Source organism: Garra rufa, chromosome 16 (genome assembly GCF_049309525.1).
Source record: "Garra rufa chromosome 16, GarRuf1.0, whole genome shotgun sequence".
NCBI lineage: Eukaryota > Metazoa > Chordata > Actinopteri > Cypriniformes > Cyprinidae > Garra > Garra rufa.
The window spans coordinates 9,439,901-9,459,452 of record NC_133376.1 but is presented as its reverse complement, the minus strand read 5'-3'; positions in this window follow the sequence as shown (position 1 = coordinate 9,459,452).

The window sequence follows — 19,552 nt, the reverse complement described above, 5'->3', positions numbered from 1 at the left end:
CACAGAAGTTAATAATTTTTTTCGGTATCACGCAAGCACTACCTTACCTTCAGCCAAAACAAACTGCTCTTGAACAAACAAGTTAAGGACATTAAAGATGACCCGTCCAAAAGGATTTAACGTTATATGTCATGTTTAACCACATTAGAAGCCGGCAGATTCCCGAAGGACTGGCTGTGGTAACGTTAACGTTAGGCGGGAACACCAATAACGTTACCGGCCTGAGCATCTCCGAAAGCGCTTAAGCATTTAAATAGACGCTATCCTTTCAAATAAACGGCGTATTTTAGGCTTATACAACTACATTTTCATACAAAAATATCTTAAAAGTACATTCTGTCACATAAAAAAGTATTATTTGTGTTATTTGTGTAAGTTATATGTGACCGTCCGTTGGTCGCTGTGGAATTTCTCCCAAAGACTCATTTTGCAGATATTATTTATACAGCGAACAAACTATTTACTGTAATAAACAGTGCTACACTACATTATTACTCACATAAATATTACTCACCGTGTAAATCGACCGAATGATGAAAACTCCGGGTCCGGAATGAAAAGTTCCCACCGTGAACCTGACTGAGTCGTGACTGGAAACCTCCTTTTGGCGCCAGGGAGAATGTGCATTTGTGCGCATGCGCAGAAAGTTTACTTAATATTTTCTAACTGAATTTAATTAATTCACATGGCTTGGATTTAAAACACATGTAATTCGCTTAAAACCAATTAATACTTATTAATTAAAATCAAAAACTAAATTTTTATTATTTAAACTAGCGAAATTGAATCATGTTTAATTTAATTGGGGCCATAATCATTTTTTTCAGTGTAGTGGTGGGCATAGATTAATTTTTTTTAATCTAGATTAATCTAGATTAAATTTTGGAATTAATCTAGATTAATCTAGATTAAAATGGCTAATTTGAATTCTGATGAAGCCATTCTGAATATGTGTGCTATCCAAATAATGACTAAAAGTAAGTCTTCCAGAACGGGCCAGTTGGTGCATTAGACCAGGCGCTCATCTCCTGTTTCCAAAATGCATCACAAACTGCTTGACAATTGCATTTACAACATAATTAACTATACAAACTTGTGTAACCAAGTACTTCTGCGCAAAAAGGCTGCACGATGTGCGCGTTGCCATTAAATACACAGACGCGCGCGGGCATGGATATATGCGCATAGTCTTCGATTAAACTGCGTTGCTTTTAGAAGCGTCAATTCAGTTGTTGCATATAGTTTTATGTCTTTATTTATGGGATTATCAAAGTAAATTATAACTCAAACTTGAGATTTTACTGGGGCACAGCAGATTTTCACTGCCCCAGTAAAAAGGGTCTAGCAACGCACCTGCCCTGAAGCAAACCCGGCGGCTTCACAGCTGCATCCAAGTTTGCACGTCTCATTTGATGTGGTAATTTCACAGAAGTTGAAGACTCGTTCTCGCCTCCTACAGTGGAATTCGACTAGGTATACGTCATCCGCGCTAAAATATCAAAGTGAAAGTCATCATAGCCTACGTAGTTTAGACCCAGCTCCCAACCCAACTTTGAGAATAGATTAACGGCGATATTTTTTTTATCGCCCGGTAAGAGTCTCACGTTAACGCAGCACGTTAACACCGATAACGGCCCACCACTAGTTTTAAAATAAAAATGTTGCCATATTCAAATAAAGATTTCAAAATGCAGGCTAAGTGTCACTAATTAAACATGTATCTTCAGCGTCATGTGCGCTCCTCCTATGCAGTTAGCAGCTAAGCATATAAACAGCCTTTTAATTAAGGTGATAGTAAGGCATGTAAACGTAAAAGAAAACCAAACTGGATGCAAGAACAACTCTTACTTCTTGCCCAACTTGTTCATGAAATCAAGGATATAATCAAGGGAAAATTTGGAGTCTGGATAACCTCAAAAACTAAAAAAGATGTGTGGGAAAATATATGTGTGCAAATAAATGCAGCTTTCCCACTTTTGTCCAGAAGCAAAGATGACTGTGAAAAGCGCTGGTATTCTTTGCAAAGTCAGGCAAATTAAGGCAGAGATTGCAGAATTTAGAATTTTAGAACTGCTACAGCTAAACCGGACACTACTTTCAAGTTGCCGATAATGTTTTCATGTAACCTTAATTGTTATGCTATTGCAGATTGAAATCCTTAGCCTCATTAAAATATTTATTGCATTCATAAGGAGCTGCCATTCGAGGATTGTCAAAACCTTGATCTGTGGCATTATTGGGTTATTTCTATTTGTTCTTAATTCTGCAACAGTCATAATACCTTCGCGATTAAGACCACACCTTCTGAAAAGCTCATTATCATCCAATGCTTCTAAAATGTTTCTGTTCCGAGGCAGACAGCCGGCAGCAGCCATTATATGATAGTTTTAGGACTTGATCTTAGTGACTTAGGAGTCCTCTCCACTACTCCTATCATTTCACGGGTTTAGGAGCTAGTTTTAGTGCTAAAACACTTTGTCAAATACTCTTAGAGCAAAAATTAGGAGTCCTAAATTTAGGATTGTTTTAAGCATTATTTTTAAGATTTTCTCCTAAATCGCTAAGTTATGAGATAGGCTACTTTTTTTCATAGGTTTATGCAGGTCCTTGACCAGCAACATGACCAGCTAAGGACCAGCATAAACCAGCAAAGGACCAGCATTAACCAGCTAAGGACCAGCATAAACCAGCTAAAACCAGCATCCCAGCACCAAAACATACCTAACCAGCATATGCTGTTTTTTTCAACAGGGCAGCACCTACAAGCCCTGCTGGACCTGAGACTTGAACCCGCAACCTTTAGGTTTTAAGGCTGACGCTCTAACCATTAGGCCATGACTACCCCTCATGCTAACATTAATTATGGAAAATAATTAATTGATATCTAATATGTAATGTTTAACATGTTAATAATAATCAATGCAATCACATTCTCACTGCTAATGTTTCTAATCTTCCTAATGTTTTTCTCCACTTCCTGTGGCTGGGCATTTTTTGCTCTCCTGTGGATCATTAAAACAGTTGGGATGCGCAGATACATCTTGCAATATTGATCTGCTCAATACTGATGTTGTAAGAGGACCTATCTTCACAAAAATATTGATTCATAATGTTTTAACTGGTAATTTTATTATTTATTAAGCATGTAATTAAAGCTTTGGAGAAGAAAAAAAAACAAGGAAGTCTCACTCAAACAGAGAGCAAGCAGATTGAGTACTGTTAAAGACACATAAAAAACATTATAAAGAAAAAGTAGAAGAAGTCTGTAGTCTAATTTGCAGTTTATGCCCAAACTGCTTAAAAAAATTGGAAGTAATCACTCATTTTATCCCAGAGATATACCTGCTACTAAAGATAAACTATTTTAAATATACTTCCCTTTTGTTTCTAATTTTTTTTATTTTTTTTTTATTTTTTTTTTACTGCCATTAAAATTTTTGGGGTCAGGTTTGATTATTTATTTATTTAATGCTTTTATTTAGCAAGGACGCATTAAATTGGTTTATACATTTATAACTTGATTTCATTTTTTTATTAATTTTTATTGTTACAAATTATTTCTATTTCAAATAAATATTGTTCTAGTGCTGTTTCTGTTTATCAAATAATTCTTTATTATTATTATTATTATTATTATTATTATTATTATTATTATTATTATGTATTTATTTTTGCATTTTTTAACAAAAGCATTGGCAATAACAATAAAATGGCACAACTTCTTCATGAATTTGCTTCTCTAATATTTCATTGCATCTGAAGACAGGCATTATTGAGATCTCTTTTGAAACCTTTTATCAGGAGAAATTTCAGAAGAAGCAGGAAATGTCACCATTTGCTCTGAAACTGAAATATTAAAGAGATCATCTTTGTGATTTTTTTTTCTTTCCTACAGGCAGGGTGAGATACTAACTGGGGTAAACTTTTCTAATGCCCTCGCTCAATTGCTTTCTTGTTTCATTCCAAATGCGACGGTTTCGATTCACAACATAGTCATTCAGAGGTGCCCTCTAAGACATCCTTTGACACTTTTACTCAATCATTGTAAGAGGAGAAAGTGACAGAAGAGGAGAGAGAAAAGTGGGGAAAAAATTTGAAAGAGGTAAGGTGTCTTTTATTCTCCCATTACTATGGAAATGAATGGCTAAGCCCATAGTGAAGTCTCCTCATGACTGTGTGTGGAGGTCTGTGTACTCTAAGAAAGAGGGACAACAGAGGAAGGGGGCCAGAGGAAAAAAAACGTTTTTTGTCCACTGGTGCTTTCTCCTTTATTGAGCAGAGTCATGCTGTCAATCATCTTCACATCTTCTTCTGCTCAGCTTGAGTTCATGCACCCATCCTTCAGCTTTATACCAAAAGTTTTTCCACAGGGCTTCCACTGTTTGATTTCAAAACTTTGCCATCAGGAAAGTTATTAAAGGGTATACACAGTGCTTGAGAGCTTGCTTCAGACACGGCTTTGTAAGCTCAACCAGAAAGAGAGAGAGAGAGAGAGAGAGAGAGAGAGAGAGAGAGAGAGAGAGAGAGAGAGAGAGAGAGAGAGAGAGAGAGAAACGTCTGGGTTACGTATGTAACCCCTGTTCCCTGAGGACAGGGAACGAGACGCTGCATCCTGGCGGACACTATGGGAACTGCCTTCAGCATGACCGGTTCTGAAACAAGCTATAGAACAACGACAGTGAACTTGACACTGGCCGGCGCCAGCCCGTGACGTCATCAACAGGCGCCTGCTAGTATAAAAGCAGGTGCCTGAGAGCACAATACCATCTTTTTGTCGGACGGAGGTCTGTGCAGGGCCTGAGGCATGGCCCCGAGACGCAGCGTCTCGTTCCCTGTCCTCAGGGAACAGGGGTTACATACGTAACCCAGACGTTCCCTTCCGGAGGGAACTCTACGCTGCGTCCTGGCGGACACTATGGGAACGTTTATACCAACGCTGCCATGCCGAGGGATAAGTGATCAAACTGACTGAACGAGGAGTCAAGAAGGAAAATCACCCCTGCTTCAGCGAGAGTCGCTGGGGCCCAGTGACCTGCCACGGCTAGCTCGGCTACCTGTGCACGTAACTCTCAAGCGTGGAGGCCTAGAGGAAGCCTACTACACTTAGCTCTCTAAGTGATGGAGCTCATAAACGCCCTGTTTTCATAACGGGCGGAGTTTTAGGGAATGGAGGTCTCAGCAGAGCGAATGTCTGCTCCAGGGACCTGACAACATTCAGTGCTAACAGGTATAGGTGCTATACTCGACACTGGGGGTATTCAGTGAGGCTGAATAGCCTGTGCAACAAAAACTACCCGAGTGTAGCTTCTGCTCAGAGTGAATCTTCAGAGTGGAGGTCTCATGACCTAACTACACTTGACACTGACGTTGGTCTGTGAGGCTGAATAGCCTGTGCAGCAGACCTGTCTAAGTGGAGATTTTCTGAGGAGTGGAGGCTTCAACGAAAGGAAGCCTGGCAACACTCTGCGCCTTCCAGAGAGCAACTCTAAGAATGGAGGTGCCGTGACACCTCTACACTCAAAACCTGGAGGTAGTCAGCGAGGCTGAGTAGCCTGTGCAGCATAACTACCTACAAGGAGTTTCTGAGGAGTGACTGCTTCAAAGGAAGCCAAAAAAGCACTCTGTGTCTTGCAAAGGAAAACTCTAAGAGTGGGGGTCTCGTGACCCATCTACACTTCAACACTGAGGGTAGTCAGTGAGGCTGAATAGCCTGTACAGCAGAGCTACCTGAGTGGAGTTTCTGCAAAGTGGCGGCTTTGGTAAGAAGAAGCCTGGTACCACTCTGCACCCAGTAGAGGACGACTCTAAGGATGGAGGTCTGTGACCTATCTACACCCAATACTAGAGGTAGTCCGCGAGGCTGAATAGCCTGTGCAGTCGGACTGCCTACTTCTAGTGAATCTCTGGAGGCAACGAAGGACTGAGTGAGTCTAGAGAGTGGAGGCTTCTGAGAAGAAGCCTAACAACACTTCATAGAAGGAAGACTCTAAGAGTGGAGGTCTGATGACCTAACTACACTTCAACACTGATGGTAATCAGCGAGGCTGAGTAGCCTATGCGACAGTACCTAAGTGGAGTCTGGTGGCAATGTTCTGTGAGCAGAAACAGGACTCTAAGAGTGGAGGTCCCATGACCTACTACACTTCAACACTACAGGTGTTCATCGAGGCTGAATAGCCTACGCGACAGTACTACCTGAGTGGAGTCTGGAGAGTGGAGGCTTTCAAGAGAGGAAGCCTGACACACTTCCGTGCTTAGCAAAGAAGAACTCTGAGAGTGGAGGTCTCATGACCTATCTACACTCTAACCCTGAAGGTAATCCGCGAGGCTGAATAGCCTGTACGACAGAATTACCTTCGTGGAGCTCTTCTGGAGAGTGGAGGCCGGAAAAGGCGTCAACACTCAATCCTGCTAGCAGTGCTATCTGGATTGGAGTTGGAAAAACTAAAAGGTTTTGTACGAAACCAACTCAAGAAATGGGAACGGAGGTTTACCTGCGTGGCCCACACCGTAAAGGATTTAGAAAAGGACCCGCCAGTCGGGGGAGACCTTTACCACCAATGTGGATTTGAGAAAAATGCGTAAACGCATTTACCACTCATGTGGATTTTAAGGAGTGCTCAAGGACTTGCGTGAGTAAACACCACAAATGTGGTTTTAAGTAGGTGCCCAGAGCATAGCGAGAGGATCACCAGACTGCAGTCTCTAGGCGATAGCAAAGCCTGAAAGCGGAGCTTCTGGAGAGGGGAGGCTTCAGCAGAAAGACTCTCTAAAGCGAGAGGAGGCCTACGACGCTCTCCTTAGGGAAACTCTTCAGAGTGGAGGCCTCAAAGTGAAACGCTCTAAGCGAGGGGAGGCCTGACTACACTCGACGCTCAAAGAAATGGCAAATACTCACAGTAGAGCAAATAATGAAAAATAGCATTTATCACCTAGCTCTGTGTAGTGGAGGCTCCGAGACTGCATCTCTAGAGAGAGAAGCCTGCAACACTAGTTTTTTGGTGAGTGGAAGACAGCACTCCCCCAAAAAAATAGTCAGCGAGGCACCCATGGGCCTGCTAGCTGCTATAACTGTGAGAGTGAAGGTCTCAGTACTGTGGCTGTGACAGAGAGGAGACCTATTACACTGTGCTTATCAAAGGAGTTGAAAAAACTTAAGGGTTTTGGAACCAACTCGAAAATGGGCACGGAGGATTTCCCTGCGTGGTCCAACCGTAAAGGATTTTAGAAAGGACCCTGCCTTTACGGGAGGGAACCTTACCATAAGTATGGATTTTAGTGAAGTGCCTAAGTAGTGCACTTACCACTTACGTGGATTTTAGGGAATGCTCAAAACAACTTGCGTGAGTAATCACCACTAATGTGGATTTGAGGAGGTGCTCTATTATTCCCGGGCGATAGCAGAACCCGGAAGCGGAGCTTTCAGCGAGGGAGGCCTTAATGGTTACAGGCTCTCTCGAGCGCAACAAAGCCTGACGACGCTCAGCTGAGGAAGCTCTATCGAGTGGAGGCCTTGGTATGCACACCCTCTCGAGGAAGGGAGGCCTAACTACACTCAACGCTTGTAGTGACAGGTCCACGAAAAGGGCTCATATACAGAAAAGTAGAGCTGCAATATTGTGTTTCGGCCTGTATTTCTGGAGAGTGGAGGCTTAACAGAAATACCTCACACAGAGGGAGCCTGGCGACACTCAAACCAATAAAAGCTCTCATGAATGGAGGTCTAAGAACGACCTGGCTACATTCAACGCTAAGAAGTATTATCTTTATATGTCTCTCTTTACAGAGGACTTCACAGAGAGGAGGCCTTCTAGGAAAAAGCCTGCTACACTCAATTCTGGCAGATTGGGTTTTAGTCACAATACCAGAAAATAATTTAGCGAGGCCCAGAATGGGGCCTAACAGCCAAATATATAAGATTTCTACTTAAAAGCGGGGCTCTTTAAAGAGAGCGGAGGCTTCAGTAAAACATCTCTCTCTCAGAGAGGGAGCCTTGACAACGCTCTGTTCACCCTAACACACAAACTCCTAGGAGTGGAGGTCTCACATGTGTGTGTATATGAATATACACAGGGAAGGTACCTGACTACACTCATGCAAAAAGAGTATTACTCTTAGCAGGGTTTGAGCGAGCGGAGGCTTCAGCAGAGCAATTTTTAATTTTTTTTCTTTCGCTTGAAGCAGCTTAACAACGCTCAAGAGGGTTTTTATTACATATTCTCGTATGTATATGTATGTTGGATCATGTCTATACCAAGCTTACTCTAGCGGAGGTTTCAAACCTGACAACGCTTTAACCCAAGAGGGGATTTCTACGAGTGGAGGTCTCTACACACTGTTTTCTTTTATAAAACGAGGGGAGACCTGGCTACACTCGGCACTTGGTGGCAGTAGAACTCAAGAGGAGCTCGAAAACTGCAATAACCATCACCCAAGCGGAGCTGGTAGACAAAAGAAAACATACACATACATATTTGAATATTTTATTAAAGTGTCTTTACTGTTCACATACCAGGCCATCAGATTGAGTATCAATCTCATCATCGGCCCAGCCCCAGAGTCTTTGGCGAGGGGGAAAAGGAAGGGGCAGGTAGCCGAACGGACGTGAGGGGAACTGGAGAGGAGACTCTAGGTACCTGATCCAGGCCTGCCGCCACGCCGGCGCTGGATCGTCTCCCTTAGATCCCCTCTCCTATGCCGCGCATCACGCCTCCTCTGGGACCGACTCCTCCTGGGGGGAGGGCCCCGAGTGGCCACACTGGCGACCTGGCCTCGTCTCTGGCCCTTAGACCAGGACGGGCCTGGTTTTCCCCGGTGTTCAGGTGGGGGCGTGGACCGGCGAGGAATACATGACTTGAAAGTCGCCGAGCGCGCCTTCGCCTCTCTGAATCTTTCGACCACCGGCCACCATAGCTGACATGGACCTGCCCACCGCGGTCGCTGTCTGCTTGGTGGCCCTCAGAGAGAGGTCTGTGCGGCACAGCTCAGCCACCTCCTCCGGGGAAAGCCCCAGACCACGGTCCAGATCTTTTAGCAGATCAGCCTGGTACGCCTGCAACACTGCCACCGTGTGCAGAGCAGCACCAGCCTGACCCGCTGCCGCATATGCCCTGCCGTTCAGCCGAGATGTTTCTTTCAACGGCTTGGAAGGCAGGGTCGGAGCCTTCAGGGTCGATGTCCCTCCCGCTGAGAGATAGTTCGCAAACGTCTGCTCAATGGGGGGCATCGAAGCATATCCACGCTCCAGCATTCCCTCGACATCAGCATAGTTCACATGCTGATGCCTGTGAATGCGGGCTGAATATGGCCTGTCCCATGCCCTCTCGATCTCTTTATGCAGATCAGGAAGGAATGGGAGGCTCACGGGAGTTGGTTTGTCATAGCCGGGAAGAAACCGCTCGTCCAGTCTACCCAGGGCGGCCTCTTCCCTAGCGGGCTTCCACTGAAGGTCTAAACGGGTAGCCGCGCGGTCCATGACAGACATCAACTCCTCATATGCGGGGCAGGGAGGCTGTATGGACTCAGAGAGCTCATCTTGTTCCATCTCAGCCTCCTGCTCGCCCTGGCTTGAAGCCAAAAGAGCACTCGCTGCAGGATCGGAAGATGTGAGAGACAACACATCTTCCGCTAGCAGCGCGTCCTCGTCTCTGGCTGACGGGCGCGAGAGACTAACCCCTCTCTCAAACTCGTCAGCCAGCTCCACCTGTGATCCCCACGATCTCAGCCGCCGGGCAGCCTCAGCTGCCGCGGGACCGGAGCCGCGTGGGGCGGATGGATGTCCCAATTCCCTCGAGAAAAGGGACAAACGAGAACGGAGTTTCTTCATGGTGAAACTCTCACAATGGACGCACTCCGTTCCTTCTAGAACGGAGCGCGCGTGCTCTTCACCTAAACACATCACACAGAGGTCGTGTGCGTCATCAGGTGTCAGATTTCTCTGACACGGATCCGCACACTTCCTAAACAGTTTTCCTCTAGGCATCGCTATACTCACTCGCTAGAACGGAGGACTCTGAAGACAAAAAGATGGTGTTGTGCTCTCAGGCACCTGCTTTTATACTAGCAGGCGCCTGTTGATGACATCACCGGCTGGCGCCGGCCAGTGTCAGGTTCACTGTCGTTGTTCTATAGCTTGTTTCAGAACCGGTCATGCTGAAGGCAGTTCCCATAGTGTCCGCCAGGACGCAGCGTAGAGTTCCCTCCGGAAGGGAACATTTGTTAAAGAAGGTGATGCAAAAGTGTCCAACCCAAGTGCTCGGTTAAAAATTAGGGGCTCTTCCTTTAGCCACCAATGGTTAGAGTCACTGAGGTTCCGGGATATACTGAGAATAGTCCATGACTTCAACATTGACTTATAAAACGGTGTCAAGCCACTCAAATTCAGTCTACCACAGTCCAATAAAAACAAATGACGATCAAAGTCCATATCTCCTGCTCTTCTCAATAGGGCGCAAGCAACCCCAAACCAACTCACATCCTCTCCATACAGAAACCTTTGAGCTGTCTGGAGTCTGAAAGCCTTTATTCTTGACCTGATGTCAATAAGCCCCTGGCCTCCTTCTTGCTTAGGCAGGTAGAGGACTGGACTTTTCAGCCAATGTTGTCCTGACCAAAAAAAATTAATCAGTCGTTGCTGGATGTCTTTTACCAGGCCTTCTGGAGGTTCCAGTACCATCATCTTGTGCCATAAAAACGAGGCGACCAAATTGTTGCAAACCAGAACTCTTCCCCTATATGAGAGCTGGGGCAGCAGCCAAAGCCATTTAGACAACCGAGCACACACTTTCTCCTCTAGGCCCTCCCAATTTTGCTTCATGTACTCCTCAGTTCCTAAAAATACTCCTAAATATTTAAAACCAGCCCTTCCCCATTTCAACCCCTCTGGAAGTAGGGGGCCATTGCTGTCTTTTCCACCCCACACAGCATCACTCTTTGCCCAGTTGACTTTTGCAGAGGAGGCTTTACCGTAACACTCTAGACTTTCTTCTAAAAGCTTAATGTCTCCTGCACCTCTGATTAAAACGGTAACATCATCTGCATAAGCAGAAAGTTTAACAAGTTTCTGGGGCATTAGTGTTTCAACTTGTAAACCCTTCAGCTCTCTTCTTAACTTACATAACAGAGGTTCGATGACAATGCTATAAAGTTGCCCTGAAAGTGGACAGCCCTGTCTTATACCTCTTTGAACTCTTACTGGTAAACTGAGGCCTCCGGCCATTTTGATTAAACAAGTAGCTTCTGAATAGAGCAGTTTGATTAAAGAAATAAAATAGTCTCCAAACCCAAAAGCTTCAAGCGTCTCAAACAGATAAACATGATCGACCCTGTCAAAGGCCTTTTCTTGATCCAATGACAAGAATCCTACATTAACATCATTCAAAAAAACAAAATCAAAAAGGCAGTAACTTCCTCAAATGTAAGTCCTTTTTCCAAGGATGATTTTTGCTCAGAGGTTAAAACAGGGAGATCATGTAAAAGTTCTTTTCTGTATTGTCCCACTGATTTCTCAGCAGCAAAGAGAGTAGAGTAAAAGTCCACAGCAAGTCTGCGCATCTCCACAGGGTCAGAAGTAATATGTCCATTATTATCCTTTAAACTATACATCTGTTTTTCTTGAGCAACTTTACGTTCCAAATTAAAAAAAAAAAAGAAGTAGGTGCATCCATATCTCTCACTCTTAAATACCTACTCCTGATAAGTGCACCCTAAGCTTTTTCATTTAAAATATTACTTAAAGAGAGTTTTTCAGTCCATACTCCTTGTAAATCAGCTGTATTGTTAGCAGTCATATTCCTCTCAATTAAAGTAATTTCCTGTTCCAGTTGTTCAATTATATTCTTCATACCCAAAATGGAGAAAGATGAGTTGTATTATCTAAGGGTTTTTTTTTAATTTTCCAGCTCTCCCAAAAAATCTTAAACTTCTCAATAAAAAAACTGTCTTCTAGAAGTTTTACATTAAAATGCCAGTAGTAACTTTTATGAGGTCTAATGTCTAAAACACAATCAATTGTGATAAGTTTATGATCAGAGAAGACCATGGGAACAATAGTTGTACTTCTGACTCTATTTCTCATATTTCCTGATACATAAAATCGGGTCCAAACGTGCAGCAGAGATCAACGCAGTGCTGACTTTCACCCAAGTATACTGTCGCATCGAGGGATTATGATCTCTCCAAACATCTGAAAGGTTCAAGTTCTCAATTAAGTTAGCTAAACATAGAGCTGATTGTGAATGTGGCTCCTCCCCATTTCTATCAAGTGTAAAATCCAAAGTGCAATTCCAATCTCCCCCCAAAACGATAAAATCATCACTCTGGTTTTGTTCTAAAAACTGTTTTAGCTTCTTAAAAAGCTTAATTCAGTCAGAACCAATGTTGGGAGCATAAATATTCACAAACAAAAAACATGAACTGCTTATTTCTGCCCTTATAATTAATATTCTTCCAGGTTCAAGCTCATGTTTCAATACGATTTTGACTTTAGTGGTAGGGGTAAAAAGCACAGCCACCCCTGCACTAAAATTAGTCCCATGACTGAGAAAGTGTTCTCCCTCCCACCACAATCTCCATTCAAATTCATTACTTTGATTACAGTCTCTTGAAGGAAAATAACATTCAACTCTTTCAACGTAACTATTTCAGTTAAAAAGTGATCCTTTCTCACGTCCCTCATCCCATTCACATTAAGAGATCCTACTCTTAAGATCTCCATAAGAATGTAAAAAGAAAAGAGAAAGCAGTATAGAAAGGAAAAACAGAAACAAATCATTGTGCTCACTTAGTTTTCCCTCTCGTTAGCTTTTCCTTTTGTGCCGTTTTACCTGATTGTCTAATTGCAGTGATATGCTTCTTCAAGCGAAATCGCTTTTGTTGTGAAAGTTCCTTATAGCTGCTCACTTTCCTTGCCCGCATGACAGAAGATATAAACTTATCAAGATCAGGAAAAAAGTTTTGTACATCCACACCTGCTTTGCCTTTTGTTTCGTCAAGAAAATAATTTATTTCATCAACAGAATACAAATCGCTATCATCTCCTGTCGCTTCCATAAGCTCTGACCATTGTTCATCACCTTTAAAGCTATCATTAGTTTTCTGAGAAAGCATCTCTAGATCATCATCTTCCTCACCCCCTCTAACTATCCCTACGTCAGATAAACACAATCCTTCAACCTCATCCCGAGTAACATCACAAACTTTAGACCCAGCTCTTCCAAAATCTGAACTACAACCAGGCTGTTCATTGTTTACTGGTTTTCTAAAAACACCCTCCGTATTACTAATGCCACATCCAGTATTTTCGTCACTCTTAATAATCTTATCAATTGCACTCACCTCAATCTGTCCCGTTACCTCGGAAGTTCCATCAGCCTGCTCTGGACCTGTTCTGTCTCTCTCCTTCACGGGACGACCAGAATTATTTATATCCACGTGAGTAGACGGCCGGGGGTCATTTAACCTTTCTTTATGCGGGCACGAAAACCGTTTGTGGCCTAAATCACCGCATTCAAAACATTTGAGACTCTCTGTACTGGCATACACCATGTATGAGCTGTCCTCGTAAAGAACGTGAAAGGCCGCGTCTAGTGTGCGCTCGGGTGAAGTTAAAAACATATACACTATGCGTCTAAAAGACAGTACATGTTTAAGCGCAGGGTTTTTGCAACCTAACGGGATCATTTTAACGGGACTGGCAATCTTTCCAAATCTCATTGATTCCTTGATGATAACATCATTAGAAATAAAAGGGGGGACATTGGAAATTGTAATTTTGGTAGCCGGAGCAGAGAGCGGGGTGATTGGAACAAAAGTTTCCTTTACCCATACTCCGCTCACAGTCAGCTGATTCACTAATGCTTCATTCGTCAAAAAAACAACAAAGGCTTTGCTCATTCGCGAGGCCGACAGTATAGTCTCAAACACAACCAGTTCTCCCAAAACCACGAGCAGCTCCTCAACTGTAATGCCGGGATCCGGCACACACCTGCACCCATTTCGGCGCGAGAGAGCAGGTGGTGCAGCCTGCGCTGCCGCCATCGCGGCGTTTAATACGGGACGGCTTATGAAACTCTTTCCATGAACGACAATTTGGCAACTAAGAAGAGGGAAAAAGTTTGAAAAAGTAGTACAGAGACTGCACGCTCTCGCAACGCACCCCACTCCCGTGCAAGCTCACTCACTCAACGCATGCGCACGAGAGAGAGAGAGAGAGAGAGAGAGAGGGAGAGAGAGAGAGAGAGAGAGAGAGAGAGAGAGAGACCTTTCAACATCTCTTTAATTACAATCCATTAACACAAGAACATTAAAACCAAAAACATTACTTCATAAATACATACTCTTATGAAAAAAATATTTTAAAAATAAAACACAGCTTCTTTTACAACAACATATCACAACCTCCCTCTTCATTGGGTTGACATAAAATGTTTCCAACACCCCATGAAAAAAAGAAAGACTCAATATCATTCACCAATTCATAATACTTATACTCCATAACCAGCCTACTTTTTACCAGAGCTTTAAACATGTTCAAAGGGTCAGTATCACTATTAAGCAGCATTTTGCTCTTTCTCGTCAACCAAATTGCCATTTTTGCTTTTCCAAATAGAAAATTCATCAAAACTATTTTATTCTTGTTTAAGACACTATATTTTGGTCCAAAAATAAACAAACTATTTGTGAAAATAAAACCAAAATTGTTACTCAAGTAAGTTCTGTTCATTTTCTAATTGTTTCTTATGTGGACACGTGAACTTCTTGTGTCCCAAATCACCGCATTCAAAGCAGCGTAAACTATCTGTCGTTGCAAAAATCATATAGGAGCTGTCTCCATGTTTAATGCGAAACGAAATGTCCAAAGACTCAGATTGTGCGTTTAAAAACATGAAAACTTGTCTTCGAAAAGACAGCACGTGTTTTAATGCGGCATTTTTACATCGGAGCGGAACCATTTTTATGGATCCAGCAAACTTTCCAAAGCGACTCAATTCTTTCAAAATTTGCTCATTAGAAATGAAAGGAGGCACGTTTGAAATGGTGACCCTAGTAGCAGGTGCACGCAAAGGTATTACTTGTAACAAGGTGTCGGAAACAACAATTCCTTTTTCAACAAGGCTGTTTACAAGTTTCTCATCTTTAAGAAACACCACCACAGCCTTGTTCATTCTGGAAGCCGATACTATATTTTCGTGCCCTACAATCTCGCCCATTGCTAGAAGCACATTTTCTACCGTACACGCTTGATCTGAAAAAACTTTATATCCATTCTTGACTGAGAAAACCGACGTTCCCTCTCCTGAGAGAGACGCCATGGCTTCTCTTATCAATAAAGGACGCACACCGGTGCTTTTTTTTTTTTTTTTGAGAGAGAGAGAGAGAGAGAGAGTTTGTTGGAGTCACATAGTGGAAAAGGACAGTGTCAACAAATGTTCCTCTGGCCTGATTCGCTCGGACTCCTGCATTTAATTCTAAATAACTTCATGGCTGCTGCTTCCTGCTCTGTGACCACTGTGGATACAAGTCCGGCAGGGTTAACAGGATACACCCATACCTTCGTTTATAGCTTGCTGGTCAGGATAACTAACACCTAGTCTCACGTAGCAAGACCTGTTAGATCAGCCCCACATTACTGCTTATTCTGGCTTAAAACAAAGTTTATTTGAAATACAGGAGATCACCAGTTTACTGTACTGTGTACTGTACTGTGCTCCTGCATGACTGCACTACAGTTAAATGGCATCAATTGAGAAGGATGCTTTTTTAGGTCCAGATGGTTTAGTTTGTCACAATAAGCCCTAGGTTTTTTTTTTTTTTTAATATGAAGATCACATTTACTCCCCCCTGATCTTATGGCTCTTTGAGAAATATTATTATTATTATTACTTATAAGTGGTCTTTGTATGCTTTAAGTAAAATGACATGAGTAACAAGGCTTATAATACAGTATAACTACAAGGAGGTAATCATACTGTCACACCCCCGTTGGACTGTGTGTGTTGGTTTCTCCCTCATGTGCCCATATATGGTTGTTTCTGTTTCCTGTCCTCGTTTAGTCATTATTAGTTACCTTGTCTCACCTGTGTCTTAATTAGTTCATTGTACCACCTGTCTTTATAAGTTGGTTTCAGTTCAGTGTTTGTTGTCCGATATCAAGGTTATGTCCCTGTGTGTTTTCCAGCCCTTCATGTCTGGATTTACCTATTGTGGATTATATTAAAGACTTGTCACTGTATTTTGCCTTCCTTACACATGACCATGACACATCCTCTTAAAAGCTATAATCACAAAGTAAAAATTATAAAACATTAAAACTGTTCTTAATACTCATGAGATGGTACAAAATATTATAAGTTTTTTTTTTATATAATGCATTATGCACTCATTATAATGCCTTAAGAATACCTTTATGATGTATTATAAATACAGGCTTCATAGAAAATGTTACCAAATCTTGCTTTCTCTGTTAGAAATGTTTATAATCACTCATCTTAAGCATCATTCTGGCTTGTTCAGTTCCTGCTCACCAGTCAGTGGTCACCACTTGAGTGATTTTGGTGTGAGAATACACTCCAACAAAATCCTCCAGTTTTAAAAGAACAAGCTCCTCATTGCAGGTAGTTTCAAAGTTCTTCCTCTACAGCACTTTCCTTATGTTTTTTATTTTTATCTTTTTTTTTTTTTTTTTTTTTTTTTTTTTTTTTTTTTACAGACATTTCTGTCATAAGTGCCGCAAACACAATTAAGCACTGTTGTAGTTTTTTTAGCTCCCGTTCATCAGAGTCACTGTCCAGTTTGTCCTGAATACAGTGCAATCAGACTTTAGATATTAATTTGTTTATAAGAAACTCTCACACACACACACACACACACACACACACACACACACACACACACACACAAATGTCAGGGCATGTTAAAACTTCTTCAGGGGGGTTCACATAGGGTTAACAGAACACACTTCTGTCTCTCCCCTTTTTTGTTATAAGCATCACAAGCACAAATGGGCAAAATAGTATCAGCACACACAAAACCATTTGCATCTGAACTTTTAAACTTGCATGACATGTATGCTCTTTTTTATATTCAGATTCCCAATCCAACACCACTGGGTTAGTCATTACAAATGACTAACAACACAAAATGTGTCATATCTTTCTTACTCAACAGCCTCAAACCATCTTTTGGGTTGAAAAAAAATAACCCAGTGTTTTTTAGTGTGTACACTGTTGGACACTGGAAAAATTAAGTAAACTAGTGAGAGTGAACATTATTTTAAATCCACAAGGCCAGAAGTGCGCATAGCTGAACTAACACCCAGTCTCGACATCTTCTAACAGGGGCTAACCGACCCATATTAACCAGCATGACCCATTGGGAGATGAACATGGATGTGCAGCGACCCCTACAAATACTGGACAGCTATAAACCACTGCATGTTTTTCTAAACAAAGGTCACGATTCATTGGATTTTACAGCACATGTTCTGAGATGAGATCCCACATGGTTATCGAAGCCTGTAGAAGTCGTAATGACTGATTTATTCACTCCAACCCCTGGTGAAGGTTAAGGGTGGCATCTCAGGCACTCGTCTGTTTTCTCATAAAGCCCTTTGAGGCTTTTTATTAGTTTATTAAACGCTGCTTTATGAGGAGCACATAACTGCATCTTGCACATTGATGCATCTCTCTTCCATCTGGCCTCTGTCTAAGTATATGCTTATGACTGATTGCAGTCCACCCACAGCCGTGCAATTTGGCTGAGTAGCCTACTTTCAGATATGCAAGTTGTAATGAAGATTTCCTCTGTTTCTCCTAATCTTGGAGATCAGCACTCTTGCCACAACAACACAAGGCAAGCAAATCAACGCTATTTTGATGCAGCATTCTGTCGGTGGGCTCGTAAACCCGCTTTCCCGTGTGGTTCAGCAACTATAAAGCTTATGGACTCCTGTCAGATGGTTCCTTGGCATCGAACGCATCTCTGGGCTCCAGCTACTCCCCCCTGTGCAATTTGTGAAGCTTCCTGAGCCGCTGCCACTAACCATCGCCTGTGTTCTCACGCCTGGATAAAAGAGACTCGAAATTGAAGGAATCACAAACACTGGCAAGGGAGAAATGCAGATATCGGAGCCTCGGTTTTGCATCTTCTGGCCCTTGAAATATTTATGCTCCCTACAAAAAGGAAATAGCAAACTGGGGGTGTTACGTAGGGCCTGGCCTGCTGAAAAAGAAAGACTTTCTGGCTAGTTAGGATGCCTGGTAAGGACACCAGTGTATAAACACAACATATGCTGGTGGCCAACAATGTTGTGGTACAAACAGAAGAACAACGGCTCTTTTTCTGTCCACCTCTTCTTTGTTCCCTCTCACATCAATGTAGGTGGCCACCAGAAACCCTGCTTTCATGTGGCACAGGCTGGCTATTAAAAATATGCCTGCAGTGAGCTTCCAGTGAGATGGCCAAAAAAGAGCTGCAGTCTAGGACAGCGCTCCTTCTCCCTTTTTCTCACTCTCGCTTTTCTGCTCCTTCCAAGTCACTGCCTCATTTGTATTTTGCGGCCTTTCGTCTGGCTCCACCGTCTAATTCACTTGAATGTTCTACCTGCCCACCCTTCAAGATTTGACACATTTTATAAACATCTACTAAAAGGACTGTCACAGGCCTCCAACTGGCACCATTATCCGCTAATTCACCCTAAAAGGAAGAGGCTTTTATTGCAATCTGCTCATGGAAGAAAAAAAACAAACAAGTGAGACGTCTGATGTCGCTTCTCATGTGCCGCTTGAGTCCTTCATCTGGTCCTCATGCTCTGCTTCAGAGCGACAGCGTCTATGTGACTCAGTCTGTGCTCACAAATGGTGTGCTGTCTGTTAGCTAATTGCCAATCTCGATATTTGACGTGCTGTGCTTCAAAGTAACCTCTGTTTATCTGTTGTCATCTTAAGCTCATGGTTTATGGACATATTCATTTATATCTGAAGAAGGCAGGATGTTTAATGTATGCGAGATGTGAAAGGGTGAATCTCATGACAGAGTGGCATGATTTTCACTTGAGCAATGAGAGCTTTAAAAGTCAGAGAGACTATTTTCTTATGCTCCACTTTCTCCTCGATAATGTTTTTGTGACAGGCCATATTAGACCAAACATGTTAACTGCCCATAATACACTTGCATGCAGGATTTACCATGTTAAAACATTGTCATTAAAGTTTCAGAATGAAAGAAAGACAGAATTTGTGAAATGGTATTAAAAATACAAATTGTGAAAATGGATGATGCATTTCACACATAATGGTAATCGAAAGTGCATTATGTAGGCATGCATAATGAAGGGAGAAAGAAAAATGTAAAAGTACATGTTAAATAATTTCAGAACCTCTTTCTCTCTAAAATGGAAAGAAATAGTATGCATGAAGGACTAGTAAAAGCAAAAGAAAGTGTTGCATTCAAATGAAGGATCATTAATTAAAGTGACATAATTTCATCATAACTAAGCACAATCCCCCAACAAATTCCCATTGCAGTGTTGAATTCTGTGTTTCTTATTTAATTC